General features: G+C 34.5%; 1 pseudogene; it reads left to right on the top strand.

Annotated features, from left to right (window-relative positions):
• The first annotated feature begins 4,346 nt into the window (after positions 1-4,346).
• On the top strand, positions 4,347-10,214 carry LOC113757174 (annotated as a pseudogene).
• Positions 10,215-25,387: the final 15,173 nt, after the last annotated feature.

The raw sequence follows: 25,387 nt of genomic DNA on the forward strand, positions 1-25,387 counted from the left end.
ATCTTTGACTATATATATATATATAAAAGCTTTAGGGTTAATAATACTTCACTCCTTTGAAATTTGGGAGTAGCCGTGCTTTATTACCTATTACCTTTAAACTTTAAAAAAATACACTTTACACCCATAAAAGCTAGTCAATCTTGAAAATCTTAACTCCATAAAAAAAAAAAAAGAGATTTCTGACAATATTGTTCTTTAGTTGTTGAAATTGTTTATGGCCACTATTATTGCCCTTATATTACCGAAGAAAAAAGTGAAATTTGATGTATCTCAATTTCCTTCTAAATTATCTGACACTTTTAATGCTGTCGGTTAAGTATTTAATATTTGACTCTATTGATGAATAAAAAATAACAATAATAATAGTCTAATAGCATACACAAATTGAAAATTTGATATCGAACATTTACGTACAATGGATACCATACACCTTGTCCATGTATTAAAAAACTTCACTTTTATCAATTTGACATTTTTGTATAGTAGATACTATAGAAAATATGTATATTTTTTTAGCATAAAAGAGAAATAATAGTCAATTTTATATAATCTCATAAATAAAAGTAGAATATTGTCATCGATCTTATTTTCTTTTCTTTTTTTTTGCCTAGTCTTTATTTGGATCAAGATTTAGTATACTTATTTTATAATTGAGAGTAGTAAAGTGTGACTATCCCCAAAACTAATTGGGGCAAAGTGTAATTAACTAACCCTTGAGCTTTACTCCCTCCATCCCATTGTTATATCATATTTTCACTTTATTAATATCTGAAAATAAAAGTCACCATTTCAAATTTAATACATGCTTTTCAATCTTGTTATTTAAAAAAAAAATAACTTTTTAAAATCTCAATACACATCCCTCAAAAGAATATTTTGAATTTAAAGGACACTTTTATCAATTTACTAATGCTATCTCATTTAGACCTAATTATTATCATGTCTCCGTAAAAAAGTTAGATTCCAAAAAACGACTCTAATATTGAGGAGGAGGGGAAGTATTATTTTTTTAGCTACCCAACAGGCTTTTACACCAATAAAGACCGGCCAGGCCATCATCGTACTCCTTTGTATAGTACGAGGGAGAGCCAAAACAAGGCAAGAAACCAAAGATCACGTAAATACTGAGCTCTGATTTCTGTTACCCAATTTGGTACTAGCGTGCTCTGCAGCCGCTGGTGCACCGACTCTGAAAATTCGCAGCCTTAACACCTCCCTAGCATTAATCCTACATAAGACAACTACGAATTTTTTGGACCACTTTCCATCAAACTCTTGCTATTTTCTCGCTCACTGATGAATACTAAGATGAGTCCTATATAAGCCAAGAAAGATCCTAGTTGTAGTGTTAGTATCCAGTGATAGTACTACTACTTCTGCCTTTCTTACCAAAAAAACTCTTCCAAGAAAAAACAAGAACTCTTGGGGACTACTGGGGTTACCTCCTCTTCATAGTTTCTTCCGTTTCTAGGGTATTTTTCACTAGAAGAAGAGCGCTGACGAGGTATTAATGGTTTTCTCTGCGTTATGGTTTGTGGGTTTTGTGATTTTTTTGTTTAAGTTGAAGGTTTTAGTCTTTTTTGCTGAGTTTCTGCGTGTTTTTACCTATGTGGGGGTTTTTTTTGTCGGTTTTGAAGGTGGAGTCTTTTTTTTTTTTCGTTTTTTCCTGATGTTTCTGTTTGTGGGTTTGAAATTTTTTCTGCATTACATGTTATGGGTTCTGTGATTGTTGTGTCGATGTTGAAGGTTTTAATCTTGTTTGATGACTTTCTGAGTATTCTTATGTATGAAGGATTCTTTTTGGCTTTTTGAGCTTTAGTCTTTTTTTTTTCCTGCTTTTTTACCCCTGGTAGGTTCTGTTGTGGGTATAAAGGTTTTGGCTTTTACAAACGTTGTATCTAATCTGGGATGTGTTTTTTCTTTTTTTTTTTAGTGGAAAGAAAAGAAAGAAAGCATCGTTTCTTTCATGGAGATTTGGGGTTACGTTTTTAAAGTTTTTGTGTTTCGTTTGTTGTAGTTATTCATAATTTTTCATTTTTTTGGGCTCTGGTTGGCTTTGTCTTCCTCGTTCCTTCGTTATCAACATTTCTTTTTAATTTTTAAATTTTTTTGTGCTCTAGTTGCCGTTTGAGTTTTTGTTTGTTTAAAAATTTTGCCCCGTTGTTTCTGTTTGTTCTGGTCTTTTCCTTTGGTGTTTTTATTTTCTGAAGTTTCTGCTAATGGGTTTTAAGGTTCTTGCTTTATGACTTTTTTTATCTGACTTGGGCTCTTTTTTATTCCGTGTTTTTTCTTTAGTTTTGTGCAAAAAAGAATGGATGTTTTCTTGATGGAGTTCCGAGGGTATGTTCCAAGGGAGCTGTTGTTTCAACGTTCTTTGTGTTATCTTTTCAAGAGATCTTCGTGAATGGCTAGTTTTTGCTCTGTCGTCTTTGTTTTGTGTGTTTCTTCTTCTTTTGCTATCTGAAACAGAAAAGAGAACCCTTTCTCCTAAGTTCATGAATTCGTTATGATGTGACAGGTTTTTGAGAAAAGCTTTACGAGTTTGAATGACTCATTTTTACCTTTTTTTCGGGGTTTAATCTGTAGCTATATATTATATAGTATGTGGTATAGTTGATTTTAGACTTTTTTGTTTTGTAATTTCAACTTAATAATATTGTTGTAAGTTCTTGATTACCCTCTGTTTTTCTTGTAGTTCTAAGTCATGTAAAAATGTTTATGATGAGTTTCCTCGTTGTGTGAAATGCTCTTGAGATCTGTATTTTAAATATAAAATGCATGCCTGCTGGCCAAAATTATATGCCTTGAGACTATCTAGCTCTTGCTTTTTTGCCTTCCTTCTCTCAGAAGGTCTTTTTTGGTGCCCTATCTTTCGTTCTTTTCTCTTTCCTTTTTTTTTTAAATGTAGGCGTTTTCAAACCTTTTCTCTATTTTGACTTGGGTTGACTCAGAAATTAGTGTAGTATTACATATTTGATTCATGTTTGGTGTATGGAAGTGATCTTCTTCAAATAATTAGGGGAAAAGGCTTTGCAGGACAAATATTTTACTTGTTTTTTATTTTTTTTTTTATTATTGGTTTTGATACATATAGAAAAAAACAGTCAAACAATATTGAGTAATTTCGTTATATCCGTACAAAGAAACTGGACAGTACTGTGTTTTTGTTTGATATACAACAGGTTTTAGTATTCATTAGGGTTTTAACAATGGCTGAAATGGTGCTATCTGTGACTCCATTGCACATATGTTATCTTAAAATACAGGCTGGAATTTCAACCTTCATAATACATAGGCTATTGTTGTGGTATACAGTATTATGCAGAAAAGCTTTTGTTTGTTCCCTATTTCATTCTGCTGATGTCTTTTATGATTAAGAATTTAGGTACTGATTTATAGTCTTTAGTTTAAATAGCCCGGCTGAATTGCTGAAAATGGCATTGTATGTAGTTTTCTACGTCGTTTGTTATTTACCAACATTTTGTAGATTTCCTCACTTGGTGATTGTCTGTCAATTGGACCTGGTTGGCTAAGGTAAATGCTCGAGTAACTATTGAAAAGAAGGGATATCAAAAGAGAAGCTATTCTTTATCTGAGTGGAAAATCTTTATCTGGGCAATTGTCATGTTAAAGATCTGTAAAGAAAAATGCATTCACTTCACTAACTAGTTCTTAGATTTTGTTTAGTTTGACTGAGCATACGCATGGAAGCAGCTTTTCTATGACATTCTTATATCTTGTTCATTCTTTTGTTTTGTCCTTCTATTTCTTTTGCTGTTTCCTTGGTTTGATGACTTGCTCTTTTAGATTATTAAATTCTACCATGCATAAAGTGCTATTGCAACTCTGTTTGACTAGCAGAGTTAGATTGAAATCTCTGCATACTCCTGCTTTTTGTTTGCATGGCTTTTAAGTTCTTCAGTCTAGCTCCTGAGAGGGAAATCGAATGTGCTGAACAATTATCACTAGTTTCAATTGGGCAATTGTCCCTCCTTGAACCATTGCTGGAATTAGATAGTGATGTGGTTTATCTAGCAACTTTGATACTATCCAATTGTTAGTTTCAACTCTACTCTCCACTATATTAGATGAAAAATATTAAGAAGATTTCCAAATCACATAGTTACATTTTCGTCCCTTATACTAGTCATTATAGTAGTCATAGATTATATCAGTGTTGGGCTGTACGTCCGAAGTAAATTCTGTTTTCCAAAGCATATGCCCTATAAGCCACTAAATCATTTCCCTGTAGGATTGTGGGCAGATCTGCTTGTTATGCAGATATACTGTCTCTGTATACGATCGAACTTACATTTCTTCTCTGCAAATCAGTTTAATTAGAGATGGATCCTAAAGTGGAAGATGCATCAGAAACGCTGCCTCCACCACCACCTGCTATACCCCCAGATGTTGTTCCTTCAAAGGCTTCAGACGCCAAGAGGCTACCAATGAACAGGCTTGGTCTTGCTTCCAGAGGGCAAAAGCTTCGATTGCTAACCAACCATTTCAATGTTAAAGTAGCCAGAAATGAGGGCTACTTTTACCACTACAGTGTATATAACCTCTGTCTCTATGATGGTTGTTTAAGTAGTTTAATTTTTGAAACTCTTGAACATCAATTTAGCATCAGTATTCTGTTCTTGATGTGCAGGTGTCTATTTCATATGAAGATGGGCACCCAGTTGATGCAAAGGGAGTTGGAAGGAGAATACTTGACAAAGTCCATGAAACATATGCATCTGAGCTTGCTGGGAAAGACTTTGCTTATGATGGTGAGAAGAGCTTGTTTACCATTGGTTCTCTTCCACGAAACAAGCTTGAGTTCACAGTTGTGTTGGATGAATTTGCTTCTAATAGGTACTAATTTAGCTCCTTTAACTTTTAAACTACTGCAGTTTTGTGTGCCTAACTATGTATGTTGACTTGCTTTTGCTGTATTCTGTTAGAAATGTGGGTAGTGGGAGCCCAGAAGGAAATTCTAGCCCAAATGAGAGTGATAAGAAAAGATCGAAGCGTCAAGGTCGATCTAAAACTTACAAAGTTGCGATCAGCTATGCTGCCAAAATTCCAGTCCAAGCTATTGCCAATGTACTCAATGGAAAAGAAACTGAACATTTTCAAGAAGCTGTGAGAGTTCTGGATATCATACTGCGACAGCATGCTGCGAAACAGTAAGGATTTTTTCCTGCTATTTGGATTTGTAAAGTTGGGAACTTGGGATTGCTGCTTACATGATTTTTTGCTTCCAGGGGCTGCCTTCTGGTGCGTCAGTCATTCTTCCACAATCAGCCAAGAAACTTCACTGATATAGGAGGGGGTGTGTTGGGATGCCGAGGATTCCATTCAAGTTTCCGAGCTACACAAGGGGGCCTTTCTCTCAACATTGGTGAGCAGAACACTTGAAGTTGTATCTACCTTTGTAGTACTACAACTAAGCCATCTCTTTTTCCAATGCACACAGATGTCTCAACTACGATGATTGTCCAACCTGGGCCAGTGATAGATTTTCTTCTTGCAAATCAAAATGTTAGAGATCCTTATCAGCTGGATTGGGTAAAGGTGAGTTCGTAAGATCTTCATCTACCCTTGCTGTGTTCATTCTTGTCATGTTCTAATGCTGCTGCATTTTTCTTATACATATCAACAGGCTAAAAGGATGCTGAAGAATCTCAGGATCACCACAAAACCTTCCAATGCAGAGCAGAAAATTACTGGGTTGAGCGATAAGATTTGCAGAGAACAAACGTATGTTAATCATGGATTTATACTTCTATCTGAGTTGCTTGACATGTGGTTTTAAACAATATGTTAACTCTAATTTTCTGCTCCAGATTCTCATTGAAGCAAAGAAATGGAGATGGTGAAACCCAACCTGTTGAACTCACAGTGCTGGAGTATTTTGTTGATCACCGGCAAATTCCATTACAGTATTCTGGAGATTTTCCATGCATCAATGTTGGGAAACCAAAACGTCCAACTTTCATTCCCATCGAGGTACTTAACAAGTAAAAACCAACTGTGAGTTGATATCGTTTAATGACTACTAACATATTCTTGTAATCTCAGCTTTGCTCACTGGTTTCGCTTCAACGTTACACCAAATCTCTCTCGAATCTTCAAAGGGCTTCCCTTGTGGAAAAATCTCGTCAGAAGCCGCAGGAGAGGATGAGAGTCTTGACTGATGTAAAACCAAATTCATTTCCCCTCTTGGTTTATTCTCCGACATTCATGCTGCAAATTCTGATCATTAGCTTGTCATTCTTCAGGCACTGAGCGTTAGCAATTATAATGCTGACCCTCTTCTGGGAATTGCCGGGATTTCAATCAGCAATCAGTTTACTTCGGTAGAAGGTCGTGTTTTATCAGCTCCAAAGGTAATCTAATCACCCCACTCTAGATAACAACCCTTTTTGTTGTGTCGTGTTTGTAGTTCTGTAGCGTTTGGCCTGACTTCAGTCCTTGTTTGTCCTTTGAAGTTAAAAGTTGGCAATGGAGAGGACTTGTTACCCCGCAATGGAAGGTGGAACTTCAACAACAGGGTACCTATCCTTTTGAATGCTTTCTTGAGTTTAATCAGAATTTTATATCATTAGCTCAGACTTCGTGTGCTCTGTTGTTAGAAATTGGTGCAACCTGTTAAAATTGAGCGCTGGGCACTTGTGAACTTTTCTGCTCGCTGTGATATTCGTAGATTGTGTGCAGACCTTGTTAAGTGTGGAGAAATGAAAGGAATTGTAAGATGTCTTCTTTTCAATTTAGTACACTATGAAGTTTCTCAGTATCTTGAATGGATTCTCTAATAGTTTCTTCACAATTTACAGTTTATTAGTAATCCATTTGACATAATTGAAGAAGGCCCTCAGCTTAGGCGTGCTCCTGCTCCTGTAAGAGTGGAAAGAATGTTTGAGACTATCAAGCAAAGACTCCCAGGACCACCTCAGTTCCTTCTCTGCATTCTTCCGGAGAAAAAGAACTCAGATGTCTATGGTACCTAACAGCAACTTTACTTTTTTCTGATTTTGGATCCATATTCTGTTTTTCTCGTGTGAAATCTGATTGTCTTGATCTCTACTTTGAAGGCCCATGGAAGCGGAAGAACCTTTCAGACGCTGGGATAGTTACACAATGCATTGCACCTACCAAGATCAATGATCAGTACCTCACTAACGTTCTCCTGAAAATCAATGCCAAGGTACACGTGTTACTTCATAATCGATCTCTGAAATATTCATACAACTTTAGAGTTTCTAACTTATTTGTCTTTTTCTCTTTTTAATTTTAACAGATGGGTGGCATCAATTCCCTGTTAAATGTTGAGCAATCTCCTTCTATCCCTATTGTTTCCAAAGTTCCAACAATTATAATAGGAATGGATGTGTCACATGGCTCTCCTGGTCGTGCTGATGTACCATCGATTGCAGCGGTATTCTGACTTCTTTGCAGTTACACTGTAATTGATATTTGTTAAATATCAAAGGATACCTTGGTTAACAAGTGTTTTCTTTCTTTATTTGTTGCAATCTCCAGGTGGTTAGTTCCAGACAGTGGCCACTGATATCCCGCTATCGTGCTGTTGTCCGTACACAATCACCAAAAACAGAGATGATAGATTCCCTATGTAAGAAGGTTTCCGGTAAAGAAGATGAAGGAATTTTCAGGTACTTTTTAGTTCTGGAGCTGTAGCATTGGTTATGATTTTCTTCTCCTTATATTTCTATCACAAAAGAAATGTTATCGTTATTGCTCATGTATTACTTCTGATTTTTCAGAGAGCTGCTTCTTGACTTCTATACAAGTTCTGGCCAGAGGAAACCTGACCAGATAATAATCTTTAGGTACCCTATATTGTCTACTGAGCTAGTGCATGCATCCTTTCTACATGCATCTACAATTTTTTTCCCTCTATATTGAAATCTATCTTCTCTCTGTGTCTTCGGTTAACGAGTCTTTTATTGTTTCAAAATCTACTTTGTGGGTTGGGGTCGGAGGGAAGGGAAGAAAGACTATTGTTAGTATCATTTTTTAACATATCTCTTTCATTCCTCTGGCCTTTTCTCATTTTTGTATCACTTTAGTATGCTATGCATCTGGCGTGCCCCAGTTTTTCTATGCCCTAACAGCATATGAATTTTGGCTCTTCAGTGACTCATGATTTCCTGAAGGATTGAATCTAGACAGGGTAGCAAAATATTTGCAGACTTCAAGACCTAATATCACCGTACACAATTTGTTTGTTTGTTTTTCAAGATTTTCTGAAGAAAATAAGTGGAACTGCTAATGACAGATGTCATAGTTCTTCTATGTAGGTAGAAAACTCCAAAAAAAAAAGGTGTCAGAAAACTCAGTTTGTTATTTGTTCAGCCTCTGCAGTCTTCTAATCACCATAATGTTTTCTTTTCCCATTATGTGGCCTTCTTTTCTTTGAATTTGGGAGTTAGAGCAAATATGATGCGGTTAAAGCGATGTGGCACTTGTTATGATTGACCCTCTACAGGAGTTAGTGCATCATACTTGCAACAGCTTTTAATGCCATCTATCTTTAACAATTTTGGAATACATTTTTAACTTTTGTAGATTATGATTAACAATTGTGATGTTTTCTGTATAGAGATGGAGTAAGCGAGTCTCAGTTCAATCAAGTTTTAAACATCGAGTTGGATCAGATTATAGAGGTTCTACTTTTATAGATGAATTAAAATCTTCATAGCATAAATATCTTCATCAAAAGTGAGTGCTTCTTACTGTTACTGAGTTTTGCTGCATTCTACAGGCTTGCAAATTGCTAGATGAAAGCTGGTCACCAAAGTTCATGGTGGTAGTTGCTCAGAAGAATCATCATACCAAGTTTTTTCCAGGCCAATTCCCCTGATAATGTTCCACCTGGTTTGTCATTCTACTGTCTGGTGTAATATAGATAAGAAAAACTATTCTGGTTTCAACCACAACTACCCCATTGTGTTGTGGTGCAGGTACAGTTATTGACAATGGGGTTTGTCACCCTAGAAGTAATGATTTCTATATGTGTGCTCATGCCGGGATGATTGTGAGTTTCAAATCACTAATTTTCGATTTTTATTATGATTGCCTAGATTTTTTTTTTTTGATTGATTGCCTAGGTAGTTGCTGGATAACAGGCACTTCGATGGTTTCTTTTGTCAATGCAATAATTATTTGGTGATATGTGTATTTCTACAGGGTACCACCAGGCCTACCCACTATCATGTCCTGTATGACGAACTTGGGTTCTCGGCTGATGACCTTCAGGAGCTGGTGCATTCTTTGTCCTACGTGTAAGTGGTTCTCTCCCTTTTGCAATAAAAAATAATAACTAAATGCAGTTTTTTCAACATGTATTCTAGTTTTATGATTATTACTTATATCATAACCTGATACTGCCAATAACTTAGAAGGCCCTTAAAAATTTTCAGGTACCAGCGGAGCACTACAGCCATTTCCATAGGTAATTACATTCAGTTTATCTTTTGGTTATGTAGCTCGTTTCTTCTGTTTTTTGATCACCTGGTTTTTGTTAGAAAAAAATTTGGCACATGACATAAAACATCTCTCAGACATTTGAAATTTATAATTTTGCTTGTCCTATACATTCTCTAGGCACCTCATACCCAACCTCAAAAGCTTACTTGAACAAGGAGAATTTGTTAGCTTATCACAATTAGGAGAAGCTGGAAACCTCTTGCTGCTGTAGTACTGGAATCTACTAGAGTATCAGCGACTAGGGAATATGATATATCTTGAGTTACAATAAGAAATAAGAGCTGTTACAGGAAGGAGTTGGTAATCATATTTGCAGTCTGCTTCCTTTTCCAGCTGTAGCCTGACACTTCGTAGCTGCTAGCCTGCTGTCAAACTTGTCTCTATTTTGAGCACAAGTATTTAATTCGTCACGATAATTTGTTCTCTCACAGAGTTTTCTGTTCCTTGTTTCAGTTGCTCCCATATGCTATGCACATCTTGCTGCTTCCCAAATGTCGCAGTTCATCAAGTTTGATGAGTTGTCTGAGACATCATCTGGCCATGGAGGGGTTTCTTCTGTTGGCAGTCTTTCAGTACCTCAGCTACCCAAGTTGCACAAAGATGTCTGCAACTCTATGTTCTTTTGCTAATTGGAAGGCCTAAGAATTTGGAGACACTTTTATGAATACACTTTTAGGTCGCATGTTTCCAGAAATTTTGCCTTGCTAACTGCAATTTTAAACATTGTGTTAATGATCCTATCTATGGTAGAAAAGACAAATTGAACTTTGGCTGAGATGTCAAATTGAAAACTTTTTTGTTAGGCTGTGCATAGCCTTAGTACTGAATTTCCAGTTCTATGCTTCTTCAGACTTCAAAACCTTATTTTTGGCTTCTGTAGTGGATATTGGGAACTCAGTTGATGTTCTTGAATGCTCTTTTGTTCTGGAAATTGCATATGCTAATCTTATGTTTAGGATATGCAAATCTTTATGCTAATCTCTTTGCTGACAATTTTCTTTCTGAGGCCTTGAAGTCATTCTCTGTCTTAAGCTTATTTGTGCCTTTTCCCAGCTTGCATATTGGCTTGGGATGCTCATTCAACTCTTCACTATCAAAGATTGTTTTGATTTTGGGGAAATTTAAGGATTGTTGGTTTACTAGGAACAGGATTATCTTAAGAAGAAAAATCAAAATCTGCAGACTTATTTTTCAGCATTTTTTTGCGGAAGAAAAATGGTTCCAACACCCATTTTTGCAGGTCAAAGCAATTTTTTTTGTTCTTACGAGTAAATTCGGAACCAAAACTTATTTCCAGATAATAAGAATGGGAAAAGACCTTAATAGTGAAAAACATGCAGATTTTTCCTTTCCAAGTTAAAGGAGATAAAATGCCCCCCCCCCCCCCCCCAAAGAAAAAAAAAACCCCCACCCCTTTTCAAAAGCCCAAAAAGAAAAAGAAAACCACCATTGCCAATATATTTATTTATTTTAGCCAAACGTTTCTAATAGGAATTATTTCAACTTTGCACAGAGTTTTGACATGCTGATGGTCAGTTTCTATTGACGAATGGTTCCTTGGATTAATTAATTCATATATTAGCATAAAACAGGATGGTTTTCCTTTTCTGAAGATACTCTCCATGTCTTAAATACCCTAAATAAGATCGTTGGTCATAGTTTTTGCTACAAAGAAATTGCCACGGAACTCTTTAAGGTTATTTTTAATACAATGTAAATAGTGACTCTTAAGAAACTATAAAATTCCAATTGAAATTGGAAAAAGAAACAAATCTGAAAAGGAAGCATGAATATTCTCATTATACAACATGCTGGTAATTTCAAGATATAACTTGCTTACTTTTAATTTAGTAGTCATGAATCATGATTTACAAATGTCACATAAAATATAACGCAAACAACTTTAATGAACTTACATTTTTGTTCTTTAATTTTTTGTATCACATTTCTTGATTCTCAAGCTTTCACATATTTATGTTCATCTTTTATAGACAAAAGAAAAAATTTTCGTCTTGTGGCCTCAAATGATACCACAAACTCTCTTTGATTTCCTCATTGAAATACTTTTGAACTAGTTATGATTTTTCCACATTCAATTATGGATTATTTACATTTACATCTCCTGAATTAGAGCCAAACTACAAAACAAATCCTAAGGTATGACCAAATTACAATCACCCGCCTATCAATGACATCGTCTAAGCCCAGTAAACAGATGCAATTGGAGGACAAAAATATCATCTTCTAGAAAATATAAAAAATAAAAACAAAAACCTACTAAACGAGATTCTAAGCCAAAAAAGTTTGGTAAGGTACGAGAATACAAAAAAAAAGGGACAAGGAACTGCTAAAGAATTATGAAAAAAAAAAGATATGGAAGGGTAAACAACAAAGAATATGATAATTGGTATATTGTAACAGAAACAAGGACAAAGAAAATTTGCTTCAAGAGAAGGAAACAAAGCTGGGCGAATTTCTGTAAATAATGCTGAAATAAGAAATAATGACAAATTTGGTATTTTGGACAAATTAATTTTGTAGTAGGGGTCACTGCAAATGAAAAAAATGGGGTTAAGTGAAATTGAATTTATTTTAGATTTTTTTTAAGTCGCACAACAATTTAATGAATAGTAATTTAAAAAAAAAATTTGCCAATCACCGCAAGCCGCGTCCAATTTTGGATGCGCCTAAATTTGTGCACCATTGATCAATGGTGTGAATTTTTTTTAAAAAAAAAATTGAAGTAGCCACATCCAAAGATGTGGCACAATTTTAGCATTGTTGATCAATGGTGCAAAGAATTTTTTTCAAAAATACTAGCTAGACGCCGTATGTGGCGTCCGTTATAACCGCATTCATTAACGGATGCGGTGAAGCTCTATGGGCCGTTGATCACGGCACATACACTCCATCGACAATTTTAATTCTTTTTTTCAGCTGTTGATTAATGCAGGATGAATGGCTGGATTTTGTCGATACAATCAATACTCAATGCATTTGGCTATAAATATATCACCGAATAAGTCAATTTGACTCGCACAACTGCATTTGTATCCTTCCACTCATCATCTCCCTAATTTCTTCCTTCCATTACAGAGAAAATCTCAAAGAACTCCTATCCAGATTATATTTCCACCATTGTTTAGCCGGTTAGTTCGTGTATATTATCGCTCATTGGTATGCATCGGTCTTAAAAAAAAAGTAGACTTCTGGGATCTGAAGTTGGTGGTGCTCAGTCAGAATCTTCGGCAATACTTGGTTCAACAGGTGCCGCAAACAAACCTCATGTGTCATTTGAAATAATAATAGTTTATTATATTTAATTAGTATTAGTTTATTAGTTGATTACATTTGATTTGAATGATTACTATTACATCAGTAGTTGATTACATTTAATTAGTGTTTATTTGAGTTAGTTTAATTAGTAATAGTTTATTAATCAATAGAGTTATTAGTATTAATTATATTACATCTTCCTATCAGTGGATTTAGTGAATATCAAACCAGAAATAGTAATAGTAAGCATTAGTAAATGTACTATTTAGTAAATAGTATTAAAAATAAAAAATGGTAATAGTAAATAGTAATAGTAAAAGTAAATAGTAATAGTAAAAAAAGTAACAATAATAGAAATAGTAATAGTAAAAATAAATAGTAATAGTAAAAGAATATAGTAATAGTATATATTAAATAGTAAATAGTAGACATAAGTAGATAGTAAATAGTTCAAGTAAATAGTTATATGAATAGTAAAAGTTAATAATAAATAGTTTGTTAGTGAATATAAAAAAAGGACAAATGGTAAATAGTAAAATACATAATAATTAGTAAATAATTAATAGTAATAGTAATTGCGTAGTCACGTTAATAGGAAATAGTAGTAGTAATTACTTAGTAATAGTAAACTAGTAATAGTGAAAAAAATAGTAATAAGTGTTTCATTAATACCAATGCGGAACCACTAAATTATTACATAATTAATAATAGTTATCATTAATTTTATGTAAGAACAAATTAGTGCTTGTCTAGTCATTATATTACTTATTACTAGTGAATAGTAATTCATGATTGTTTTATTATGGATGCGATTAATTTTGGTATAGCTAATGTAAATTCATGTTTGAAATCACATATGCGATAAAATCTAAAATAAATAATATTCATAATATTTGGCAAAAAATGTTCACAAACCTCGCATTAGTGATTCAATTTTATTGGAAAGGTAAAATAGTGGAGATTAGAGGATCATTTGCATATGATATTCCGAGATGCAAAAAAGTCATATTAGTGAGAGGTCAAATAGTTTACGACGAGTTGGTTGATAGAGTGTACACCTACATGGGTCTAAATCGAACTACTTTCAATCTGAATTTGTGGTTTTAGGAATTCTGTGGGACTAAGTACTTTTGTTGGACTACGTTTGGAACATGAAGAAGATATAGATATAATATACCATATGAAAATGATGTCACCACACACGGTATGTGAGATATATGTAGAGGAAGAGCCACAACTCCGGCATGACCACGGTGATGTCAATGTTGGACAAACCTCATGTGTCCAAAGTGGTTCCCAAGTGGAGTCAGACCATATGCTCCCAACCAGCTCATATCGTAGTATCATGTTAGTACAATCGGAATCCGCATCCATGATGGATGATGAGTCCAATCGTAGGGTGGGTCATGTAAGCCGAAAGCATGAGCAGGGCAAAAGTAACTGGGGAGTTAACACTAGTTATGGTGCTAAATTATGTTCAGCGCAAATTCCCCTAACTTTTGACGAACGCGGGGTATACATATAAGAATAAGCTTATTCCACAGTCAAGTTTTATATTTATAACATTCTAAATACCCCACAAGTGATTTTTCGCAAGTATACGAGTCGAGAGCGAGTATAAGGTATTAAGGGTCGAACCCACAGAGAAGATTTTGAATTACCGGTGATTTTCGAACTCTTTTATTATTTAAACTATCACAAGTGTAAGGAATTAACTCTACACTATAAACATGAAGTAAAAGTAATAAAAACAACACTAGAAAACTCCTAGAGGTATGGAATTTCTTACTACTCTTGCAAGTGAAGTTACTAGTTAAGTGAATGCTATTATCTTGACTAACTATGACGTGATTTCCTAATGTATATAAAACCTACTCTCATAGTGAATCAACTATACTTGTAATTAAGCCATACCTACTCTCGTGTTATGAAATTAACTACAAGCTCATTTCTTTTATGAAATTATATGAAACAAGTCACTAAAGTTACAAAGGTGCTCCTCTACTCTCACAAGTGAACTCCCTAAATTTATCACTTCCTTGAACTAGTGTTAAACTCCAATTCTCATTATAAGCTTAACACCTTAAGATTATCACAATTAATGGCCGATTAATCATAATTAGATAAGCAAAAGTGATAAATAATTTGGTCAAAATAATATCATCGAATAACCAAATAAATATCACAAACAAGATATAGAAAGTTCATCAATAAATCTAGGCATAAACTTTAACTAAACATAAAGAACAAACACCAAACTTGTATTATAGTTAAACATGAAATCAAATACAAAAGAGAAAGCGATAGGAGAGATGTCACCCTTGTTACATGAGTTTTAAACTCTCCATCTTTGCTTTTCAAATCTTCATCCAAATCTAACTACAAATACAAGAAGGAAAAGCTACACTAACTATACTATACTACTCTAACTAATGAACTAAGGAAATTCTAGTGAAGACTACATTTTTGTGGAGTTTCTCTAACCTTTCAAAGTTGTGAAAATGGTCTCCAAAGGCTGCTATTTATAGAGAGATTCAAGCTCAAGGTGAGTTATTTCTTGGTTGGCAAAGTTGGCTTTTTAACTCACCAAGAGTTGTTCTCCCACACTCTTCTTGGTCAGATATAGCCGAAATTCTGAGTTGTAGATGAGTTGGAAAGGTTATGTGAACAAAGAACAAGTTGCAGAGCAAGTTGCAGCAGAAAATAAAGAATACATGACTTGAAAATGCGACCTTAGGTCGAGTATTGTCTACTCATGTATTGCTTCTGCAGGTTTGCACTTTCAAGGCAGAATTCATCCTGACTCTGTTTTTGGTCCAACCTCAATGGATATTTTCTCGATGTTAGAGGCTGAACTAGCTCTTATGTAAAAAAATGAAAGTTGTACCCTTTGAGTTAGCTTTCTAATGCATCAAGAATTATCCAATTTAGAACTCTGTGGACAGAGAAATGACCACAATACCCTCGATTAGTCAGACCTCTGTTTCAGCTTCCACCTATGAAAATGGCACTTCTGTTTTTCAGACTTTTGACTAGGAAAACGACTAAACTGACATTGAATGTCTTCCATACCAAATGTAGATCTATCTCTTAGCTTCAAAAAGGTTTAAGAATCACCACAATCTAATGCTTGTAACTCAAGATATTGCCAAAATACCACAAAGTGTCAAAGCTGGAAAATTTCCTTGAATTGCATTTCATCTCTTTTGAATGTTTTGCACTTCATATTCTCTTTTATCACTTCAAATCATCAATAATCATCTAATTATCTTCTCAATTTATGCCATGTGATGATTGAATCATTAAACCTATAAAACATGAAATTTTCACCATTAAAATCCATAGAAATGCAATTTTTACCACTTAAACCACAAAATACATATTTTCACTAGAATCCTAGTTAATTAATTATAAAAGTAATTAAAACACACCAAAACTAACTAATAAAATACACTAAAAAAATATGTAAAATATGCACTTATCAACTTCCTCTCTACTAAATATATCAAAAAACAAGGGTGTTGATGTAGATCTTGACACCAAATCGAAACCTGATGGCAATGATATCAATGAGGAACATGATGGAGCAGACCAACAAGATGTCAATTTTGATGTAGGGCCGAGTCCAAGTATGTCAAGCAAGTTTCCTATGACCCTATATTTGCAGTATAGCAATGGTGTTGATGCTGCTATAGAATTTGATCCCACTAATAGCATTGGTGTTGAGAAATTCAATGTGTGGGATAAGCGTACAAAGGAGTTAAGATTGGGCAAAGTATTTGAAACTAAGAAATATGTGCAGTGAACCCTTAAACTATAGTCAATCAAACACAATAGAGAGTACAAAATAAGGGAAAATAAATCAACGAGCTAGTATGTTCAGTGCCGGTCCCACAATTCTTCCCCACCATGTTATAAATTAGGGTTTAGGGTTTATGGTTGATAATTTGAGTTTAAGGTTTAGTTTAAAAAATAAATTTTAAAAAATGTGTCGCGCCCCATTTTTAAATAAAGAAAATAACGAGTTTAGAAAAAAATGAATTTTTTGGATTTATTTTTGAGTAAAATAATGAATTTTAATTTTTAAAGAATAAAGAAATGTGGGCCTAAAGTGGGGTTTAAAGTGTGACGATTTTGACCCAAAATAATAGTTTAAAAAGGGTTTTTAATTAAAAATAGGAGTCGCCACTTGGTATTGAGTTAAGGTGTACCAAGTCACCTAAAATGAATTTTTAAAGAAAAAATTAGAGAAAACCCTTTTTAAACGACTCCAAGTCTTCGAAAATCAGAGAAAAAGTGTTCGGGAGTCACGTTTGAAGAAAGGGAAGACAAGAATAAAATTCAAGGCACCCTTTCAACCTAGCCTAGGGCTAGTTGCGTGATTTAGTCAAAAATTTTCTTATTTTAACCTAAAAATTTATCACATTTGGATGTCACTATATGAATGCAAAACCTAGATCTAATGGTTATCGGAAGGGTCAATATGTCTCTTCAAAGCTTGATTGGTGCTAATTGCATTGATTGCGATGTTCAAAAGTGACTCTTTGAAGAGGTCACGGATATGCAAAAATATGAGACTCGAAGAAAAGAAAAGAAAATAATAATATACATGACCTAAAGGAATGCATCATAACGGGTGCGGGGGACTAAAATTCGTGACTCAATTTTCCCTTTTATAGGGGGAATACAAGCGTGCTAAGGCTATAAAAGCCACACTCATCCATATCCCATATTCGAGGGGTATTTCTCCTACCTAATCAAGCAAATGATCTAACTTAGCTCTAATTTCCTTAAATGGAATGCAAGTCTAATGTCATGTTTTCACACGTAGGGGTAAGGGATATACATATAGGGGAGATATGGGATAAGGAATATACATATAAGGGAAATGTCATGCAAAATGATAAAAACCCTAAAAGATAGAAAATATGCATGCAAATGTAGTGATTGTCATACAAACATGATTTAGCGCGTGAACGATTCCTAAGGGTATAGCGTTGGACTAGCCCATGTCTATAAGTTCTCACTAGTATTGGACTAGTGAGAAATCGGAAAAGAGGGCCACAACTAGCGTTGGACTAGTGTGGAATTGAAAAAAGGGGATCATAACTAACGTTGGACTAGTGTGGTGACGTCATGCATTTATTACAATCAAATAAATCATGTAAAACATAATAAAGCAAATAAACACATAAATCACAGATAACACATAGCACATAAGCATGATATCTAGATGCAAAACCCTAAGAAAGCGAGTAACACGTAAACACACAAGCATGCAAAACACACATAGTAAATAAAGCAAATAAAGCCCTAACTATTACATTTGGGGGCCCTAACTACAATCTAAAAGGGGAAAGAATGAAATGAAATGAAATAATAACCTAACTATTACAATTCGGCATTCAAATGCCTCTCAAATAAAATTAAATTAAAATAACTATACAAAATTAAAACAAATGAAATGAATAAATAAATAAATAGATGAAATAAAAAAAATTCAAAAAAAGCATGCAATTACACACATAAAGTCACATAGGAACACATAGGATCAAGTAAATCAAAATAAAGGAGTAGAGTGTACCTCCCTTGAATTGGTGACCAAATGAAGTGAAATTTTCTTATTTACTCTCCAAAACAAAGAAAAAGGTCAAGGCATCACTTAATTAACAAATAATCACAAGAAATGGAAATAAACACGAAATTGAATCAATCAAAGCATTCAAATTAAAGTGAACAACCCATATTCAACAAGTTAAAACAAGCAAGACCCAATTGAAAGAATTAAAGAAGTTTGAGGGGTCAAATCATTATTATTACAAATATTAGGGGTCTAAATTAAAGTAAATTAAAATTAAGGGCTTAAAGATGAAACCTACCAAAATCAAATGATAAAATTCACACAGATAAATGAAAATCTATTTGCTATAATTAAACAACAAAATCTTCCAAAATTTTACTAAAACCCAAATCAAGACTATAAATCTCTCAAAAATCATTAACCCTTCAAAGTTCATCCTAAAATTCATAAAATCTATCGAAAAATCACATTTAAACATATCAAAGAAAAATAATGTTTTGAATGGACAAAATTGATTAAATATTTCAATTTTCTGGGCCGTAGTAGAATGAGGGGAAACTTGGGGGGTAAAAATGCAACTTGTGGAAGTACTTCATGCAACCTACGAAGAAACTTGCTGCAATTTTCCAGCCACGCTTGTCTGCAATTGTTGTGTTCATTCAAATGCAATTTTCCCATCCAAACATAGCTAATATCTCAACCAAACATCAAAGCTTTGATCTTAAACAACAAAATCACAAAACGCAATATCCGAACAAGCCAAAAAACTTAGAATGGGAACATGCAATTCTGGAAAACTTTGCAACTATCTTATGCTTTGGAGCTTCAGCAAATTTTAACAACTATCTCAAACAAGAATCCAACCTCAAGTTCTTATTAAGCTCATCATCCCAATACCTTATCATGCATACAAGAGAACGAAAAAACTAGCATGGGGAAAGTTTGCAAATTCCCAGTTCATTCAAAAGATTTCCACCAGTTCTGGGTTTACCTACGGAAGTTCACTTAACCAATTAATACTCATACATGGTTTGCATCATGAAAAGGAAGGCAGCAGTTAAAATCTTACTTCATGAAATAAATCATACCAGAATCTCCAAAACAAAACGCGGAGCAACATCAACAAAGCTCCACAGAGAGACAAGGAAGCAGCTTCTTGAGCAAATGAAAAACAGGGAGAAAGAAAAATGGAGACAACAAAAGGCAACAAGCATGCATAACTACGGAACCTAAATCTTGTCAAGTTTCTCATGCAAGCATCGAAGAACAATTTCTGCAACTTCGCAATCTTCTGCTGCAAATTTGCAGCTCAAGCCACGCGGACATTTCTATGCAAAAATTCAGACAAAACCCATCAACCAAACTCACATAAACCGCAACTCATCATTTTAGCATATTTCAAGCATGATTGTCTATCTTTAGCAGATCCAACAGAGCGAATCCAGGCCAAAGAAAACAAGAACAGACAGACTAAAGCCACGCCAATCTGAAGAGAAAAATATCTGCAATCTGTTGGGTTTGTTCATTAGTCAGGAAACCCTACCAATAATCACCAAGATTTAGCCCAAAAGAGGACTATGAAGCCCCATTCACTACACAACACTTCAGCATCTAAATACAGAAATTCTAACTGAACCATTACTCACACTTGCACAGGAAACAAAATAGAAAAGGAAGACATAAACATAAAACTGTCATGGGTAAAGGATGTAACGACTCTGGTTGACACATTTTACTCCCTTTTGCAGCAAAGAAAACACTACAGTATGCAAGAATCATGGGTCAAAACCCTTCTTCTTCTCCCAACCCCAACCAGATTCACAAAGAGAAATTTCCAATTTTGTGATGAATTTTAAAAAAGTTCTACAAAAGGGGTGATTTTGGTGAGGGAATCCGTCGGGGGGTCTTCACATTTGCCGAATGCGAGCTCAGCAGAGCTCGCATAGAGCCCAGAAAGTATAAGTATTTCAGAGGTCAATAGAGCTCGCATTCGCGGAATGCGAGCTCGCGAATGCGAGCTCTATAGCTCTATTCGCGGAATGCGAGCTCAATAGAGCTCCCACACTAAGTATAATTTAATTTTTTTTTTGCTTTTTTTTTGGGAGCTAGAGAATTTTTTCCAGAAAATAGTAAGAGCTAAATGCGAGCTCCTAAATATTTTTTAAAAATTTTTTCAAATAGCTCGCATTTGATAAATTTGACCTCCAAAAATTGAATTTAATTTTTTGGTTAGATTTCGCATTTATAAGTATGACTTTCAGAAAATTAAATTCAAACTTGCTAGAAAAAAAATTTTAAATGAAATTTATGAGCTCCAAAAAAAATGTAAAATTAAATGTAAATGTTGTTTGTTTTTTAGAATTTGCCTTTACTAAAATGCTGTCGGTAGTAAAATTTTATTTTAAAATCTCTACTAAAATCTTATATTTCGGAGAAATGTTAGAGAAATTTTATTTAAAAATCTGTAATTAGCAGAGGAATAATTTTTTTTTATTTTAAAACTTGCACGTGCCTAAAGTCATCAAATATGTGCTCTAAAAAAAATTCATATTCACAATAATATTTTTAATATAATTTACTATACATGCATATTTCTTTTATATTAAAAAAAATTGGTAATTGTACGGTTGGAAATACGTTATTTTATTATAATACATTTAAATGGTGGAAAAAGTACACATGCATAGTTCTTTCTATTTCATAGATCAATGTAAAAATAGAATGAAATTGTTAACATGTAAGGTGTTGACTATATTTTATGAATAAAATACTAACTTTTTTTCCTTTTTTATCAAATAATTTTTTTTTATCAAATTCTAATTTTCCTTTGTTATTAATGAATCGTATTTATTTGTTGACACCGATGAATATTAGTTATAAGAATCTAATAATTAATAGTCATTAATATCTGTTACAATTTCAACTGTAATTTTAGAAATTCCATAACGCAATGTTATTTAAAAAAATTATATAATTTTTCTTTGTTTTGCTGTTACAATTTCACCATCATATCTGTTTTCTTTGTTTTGCTGTTCGACAGCTCTGTTTCTTTGTTTGACTCACTTTTCTGGTTTTTTTTTTTTTTCCAAAACAGACCTCGCATTCGCGGAATGCGAAGACCCCATTTCAGAACACTCTCGCAAAACCGCCCCAGTTGTAGAATGCCTTTTTTTTTTCATCATAAACTAAGAATTCACCTGATTCACAAACAGGACGCACAGGGAGGAAGGAAACAGAAATAGGCATAAGAGCAAAAGTTTCAGTACTCTTGACGCAAATCCGACAATCTATGAACAGACAAGGTGGAAAGCATCACCTTTAGCCTTTTAAAAGGCAAAACAAGACGTGAGACAATCGAAGGAACAGGTTTTTGAGAGAACTTCTGGCGGAGAAAAGCTCGACTCTTGCACCGTCAAATTCCTTCACAGACTGATGATCATCAGTCGTGGGTTTTTCAGGAACGTTCGCTATCTTTTCTCCCTTTTGATCTCTCGGATTCTCCCAGGTTTCACCTCTCTTGTTCTTCATTCGTTCCCCCCTCTCTTGTTTTCTTTTTTCCTTGGCTTTTCTTCCCTTTTTCCTTTGCTTTCCCTTCCCTTTTTTCCTTCTCGCTCTGTTTTTTTTTTCTTCCCTCGGTTCCCTATTCTCCCTACAAACTTCCTTCCCTCTTTCTTCGTCTCTGTTTTCTGGCTTTTCTTTTCTCCCTCAACCCGTAGCTACTCCTCTCAACCCTAGCCGCCCAACTCTCTCCTTTTCTTTTTTTCTTTTTCTCCTAACCACCCTGCCCGAAACCCTTTTCTTCCCCCTTTTCTTTCTAGCCGCAACCCCTTTACTCTACTTGTTGTCCTCCTTTTGTTCAGCCATTTTTGCTCTTTTTATATGGAACACAAATTCTCAAACCCTCACCTCAAAGGGGAGGATGAGAGTTGAGATTTGCTGGGCATTTTAGAGCCACCCGATGGCTGTTGTTCCAGAAGGTTCTTGATAAGGATCCAAGGGAATGAGGTGGACAAAGTTTTGGAGAAAGAAAATCCAGAAAAATGAGTGGAAAATGGGCGGTGAAATGGAGCTGCAATTCGTGTACTATTCATGCTTCTGTACTTCTGCCAAAGAAGAAAACGTGCGCGTACAGCTTCCCTTCTTTTTTCTTTTCTCATTATTATTTTTGTTTTTCTTTGTTTTTTTCAAAATTAATTTAGGTAAACAAACAAAGTTAATTCCTAATTGAAGTTACATTGCAAAATTTTCATTTATTTTAAAGAAATTGAATCTAAGAGGATTAAAAAAAATTTTTGAATCTTTATGAGAATTTTCCCTTTTCAGGAATTTAATCCAAAAATATCTTAAAAATAAAAATAATGAACCTAATTTATAAAAATAAGCAAAATGAATACTAACTATCATTTAATCAATAAAATAAAATAAAACAAAATAAGAATAAAAAATAAATCTAACATTAAGTTAAATAAATGAAATTTTTGGTGTCTACAACATGGTCATTACCGCATGCGGTGCACTACAGTATGCGGCGATTAAAAACAAGCATGCAGTGCACTACAGCATGTGGCGAAGCATCTTCTTAAAAAAAATCGCTCATTCCTTGTTGACCAGAAAAAGAGAATAAATTTTTATCGACTGAGTTTTTTGAAATGCAGCGACCCTTATATTAGCACAATCCCACGACAACACTATTTTTCCGACTTTTTTTCATATGAACATTATTTACAAAAATTTGCCACAAAACTACCATGAGAAAAGATTGACGAGGATGAAAAAGAAAAAGGTGGAGAAAAAGCTTTCTGTCTCGCAATTCTTTGCATTCTCCCCAGGCTTCTTCATTCACTCCCTTTGATCTTATCTCCCTACATCTTGATGATGCAGGCCTAATTGTAGAATTAGTTTTACCAAGTCATTTATTTGTTTTTCTACCTGCATTGCAAGGGGGGAAGGATGGGTTGGGTGCTTCGGGGGAAGGGAGTGTAAGCAAGAGATCTGCTTAAAAAAAAAAAAAAAAAAAAAACCTTCATTGCAAGCTAACCCATATCGTAACAAGCTAAATCCTTGATGGATTTGATAGACTATTAAACTTTATTCAAGAAATCTTACCCAGTGTTTCCACTACTTATGGTGTTTCGAATAGGTCTTACAGAGATTATTTTTTGGATTGTAGTTTATTTGCTAATTTTATTTGCTTACATCATCAATATATTTTTCAACAATATTTTTATTTCGCATACATGATATCAAAAAAGTATTACAATATTGTCGCGCCCCATTTTTTCGCTATAAAAAAAAGAGTATTTACAAAAGATGTGATTTTTATTTAAAAATAAGCGAAAAAGGCCTAAAATGGGACTTTAAAGAAAGAGTCCAAAATTTCAGCCTAAAAGGGTTTTTAAAAAAAAATAGGAATCACCACTTGGTATTGAGTTTGGGTATACCAAGTCAGCCGAAAATATTTTTAACAAAAATAAGAATAAAACGCTTTTCGACAACGCCTGATCTTTGAAAACAAAGGAAAATGGGTTCGGGAGTCACGGTTGAAGAAATGGAAGACAAAGGTTCGACTAACTCAAACCTAAGGCACCCTTTCAACCTAGTCTAAGTTAGTTGCGAGATTTAGTCAAAATTTTCCTAATCTAACTCTTAAATTTATCACGTTTGGATGTTTCCTACATGGATGCAAATCTAAATTTATAAAAAGTATCGAAAGGGACAAAATGTCCATTCAAGGGTTTAATTGATACCAATCACATTAATTGTGAAGGCCCAAATAATTCTTTGAAGGGGTCACGAGTATGCGAATGATGAAATTAAAAGAAAAGAAAAGAAAATTAAAATATATACATAGGTATAAGTGATCAAAGGAAAAGGAATGCATCATAATGGGTACGGGAGGCAAAAACTCGTGAGATAATTTTGTTATACAGGGATTGATGGGATATTTAAACTAAAGAGTTATAATCACCCATATCCATATTCAAAGAATAATTCTCCTAATATGAACAAGCGAATGAACTAACTTATTTTACAATTCCTTTAATGAGATGCAATTCTAAATGATATGATTAACACATATAGAAGGTAGGGGACAATATAACAGGTATCATGCAAATGAGAAAAAATTCTAAAAATGTAATGAAAATATAATGAATATCACACAAGAGATGAATCTAACGCATGAACGATCTAAGGGTCTAGCGTTGGATTAACCAATTTCTAAAAGTTCTTACTAGCGTTGGACTAGCAAGTATGTGACGACCCCACCTCCCCCTAAGGCGTACCAGAGGTTCGGCGGACCGCCTGCCCAGCTCTCGCCAGAACTCACTCACTATCTAAAACTAATCGCGTGCGTACATCCATGAACCATAAATAACATCCACAATTCAAGCTTATAATTTACATTGATACAATTCAAGGTACAAAGTCTCGATATACCAAACTAGTTCAAAGCGTATACAAATCAAATACAAAACATTCTATTCGAGGAATAGCGCGAGTACAAGACAAAATCAAAAGTCAAACAATTAGACTACGCTAGCCTTTACACGTCTCACGCCTCGTTCATACCCCTGTAAGGAAAACAAAACTAACGGGGTGAGCCAAAGCTCAGTGATGTTCCAGATATCAAATTGTCCAGCAAACAAGATAATAACAAGGTAATAGTGAAATAGCGAGCGAACAAGTTCAAGTAAAGAGATAATATTTCAAGTAGTCAAGAAATGTGTGGATCGTGCTCACAAGTAAGGATACAGTTGCTCATGTCACGGCTCCATCCCAACTTGACCAAATAGTAGTTGACACTCCGTCAACTTTCAAGTAATAACTAGTCCAGAAAGAAAACTCCACTTCTCGCCAGTCTCCGTCCACCAATCAACCCCCTTCTCCGGGCCCGCACGCCACACGAAACACGGGTGGTAATACTCGAATATACCGAATTGCCGAGGAGATAACACTCCACTCGACCTTACTAGTGACCCAGGGTTTGTAATCTAATTGACCAGGCCCTTGCCGACTCGATTCGATTAACTA

Source organism: Coffea eugenioides, unplaced genomic scaffold, assembly GCF_003713205.1.
Source record: "Coffea eugenioides isolate CCC68of unplaced genomic scaffold, Ceug_1.0 ScVebR1_2803;HRSCAF=3899, whole genome shotgun sequence".
In the NCBI taxonomy this organism is placed as follows: Eukaryota; Viridiplantae; Streptophyta; class Magnoliopsida; order Gentianales; family Rubiaceae; genus Coffea; species Coffea eugenioides.